We start from the raw sequence: 2030 nt of genomic DNA on the forward strand, positions 1-2030 counted from the left end.
GGAGGAGAAGAGGATGATAGATGAGATGGTTGGATAGCATCACCAACTCAATGGACATGAGTTTGAATAAACTCCAGGAGTTGGTGATGGACAGGCAGGCCTGGCGTGCTGCAGTCCATGGAGTCACAAAGAGTCAGACACAACTGAGCGACTGAACGGAACTGAACCGAAGTGGATTGCAAGGAGATCAAACCAGTCAATCCTAACAGAAATCAGTCCTGAATATTCATTGGAAGAACTGATATTAAAGCTGAAGCTACAATACTTTGGCCACCTGATGTGAAGAACTGACTCACTAGAAAAGGCCCTGATGCTGGGAAAGATTGAAGGCAGGAGGAGAAGGGGACAAAAGAGGATGAGATGGTTGGATGGCATCACCAACTCAATAGACAGGAGTTTGAGCAAGCTCTGGGAGTTGGTGATGGATAGGGAAACCCGGCGTGCTATAGTCCATAGAGGCTCGAAGAGTCGGACACGACTGAGTGACTGAACTGATCTAAAAGCAAATATAATCATGCTCAAAGAAATAAAGATAAATGATCTTGAAGTAAAAGGAAAAGCAGACAGTCTTGACAAAGAATAGATGAAGAAGAAGGAGAAGAAGAACCAAATGAAAAAATCCAAACCAGAAAATATAATGACAGAAATTTTAAAATTCACTAGATGGGCTCTACAGTGTAACTGAAATGACAGGTCAGTGAACCTGCAAATGGATCAACAGAATTATCCAAGCTGAACAACTGAGAAAAAAGACTGGAAAACAAAAATGAACAGAGCCTTGAGGACCCACTGGACAATATCAAAAGGCCTAATATTTGTATCATCAAAGGCCGATTAGTAAAGGAGAAAGAGTATGGTACAGAAATAGTATTTGAGGGAATTCCCTGGTGGTCCAGTGGTTAGGACTTGGCACTTTCACTGCCATGAGTCCAGGTTCAATCCCTGGTCGGGAAACTAAGATCCCAAAAGATGTGTGCTGTGGTCAAAAAGAAAAATATTTCAAGAAATAATAGCTCAATACTTCCCAACTTTAGTAAAAGACACAAACTGATAGATTCAAGAAACTCAGTGAATATCAATCAGGATAACCTCAAAGAAATTTCTGCCCAGTAAAATCTAAAGCAAAGGAAAAAAAAATCTGAAAGCAGTCAGAGAAAAATAATCCATTACATATAGGGGAAAAAGTAATTCAAATGACTGTGAATGTCTTATCAGAAACCATAGAGAACAGATGACAGTGGAAAAAGAATTTTAAGTGCTGGAAAACAATGGCCAAACCCAGAATTCTACATATCCAGTGAAATAGCTTTCAAAAATGATGAAATAAATTCTCAAAGAAAACCAAGAGAAGTTATCATTAGCAGACTTGCCAAAGTTGCTAAAGAAAATTCTTCGAGGAGAGACGCCCGGCTCCCGGCGGCGCAGACGCGAGAGACGCCCGGCTCCCGGCGCAACCGACCACATGCAGAATCGTGGCTGAGAGGAGCTGCCCCGCGCCCAGGGTTAGGGCGGTGGACGAGAGGAGCTGTACCACGTCCAGGAGGCGGTGGCTGCTTGGGCACCGGAGGGCCGGGAGGAGCTGATCCACATTCAAGGCAGGAGGGGCGGCCTTGGGGAGATACCCCTCGTCCAAGGTAAGGTGCAGCGGCTGTGCCTTGCTGGAGCAGCTGGGAAGAGATACTCCACGACCAAGTGGAATATAAGAATCCAGTGTTCTGGGGAGGAAGGAACAAGACGGCGAGACCACTTTCTTCCCCACAAATTCATCAGAAGAACATTTGAACGTGGAGTAAAGTCCACAAAACAACTTCTGAATACTGGCAGAGGACATCAGGCTCCCAGAAAAGTAGCCCATTGTCTTCTAAAGGAAAGAGAAGAAATCCAGCTCCACCCACCAGAACACTGACACATGCTTCCCTAACCAGGGAACCTGGACAAGTCACCTGTCCAACCCCACACACAGCGAAGAAACTACATAATAAAGAGAACTCCACAAACTGCAAGAAGAGGGAAAGGACACCCCAAGCAAA

The 2030-nt window shown here is 44.7% G+C and overlaps 1 non-coding gene across 1 annotated transcript; it reads left to right on the plus strand.

The window, feature by feature from the left end:
• The first annotated feature begins 881 nt into the window (after positions 1 to 881).
• On the plus strand, positions 882 to 954 carry TRNAE-UUC (transfer RNA glutamic acid (anticodon UUC)). Its single transcript has one exon. It is a non-coding gene; the product is annotated as a tRNA-Glu (tRNA).
• The last annotated feature ends 1076 nt before the right edge of the window (positions 955 to 2030 follow it).

This window comes from Moschus berezovskii, chromosome 6, assembly GCF_049115385.1.
Source record: "Moschus berezovskii isolate FMDL1 chromosome 6, NW_MosBer_1.0, whole genome shotgun sequence".
Taxonomy (NCBI): domain Eukaryota; kingdom Metazoa; phylum Chordata; class Mammalia; order Artiodactyla; family Moschidae; genus Moschus; species Moschus berezovskii.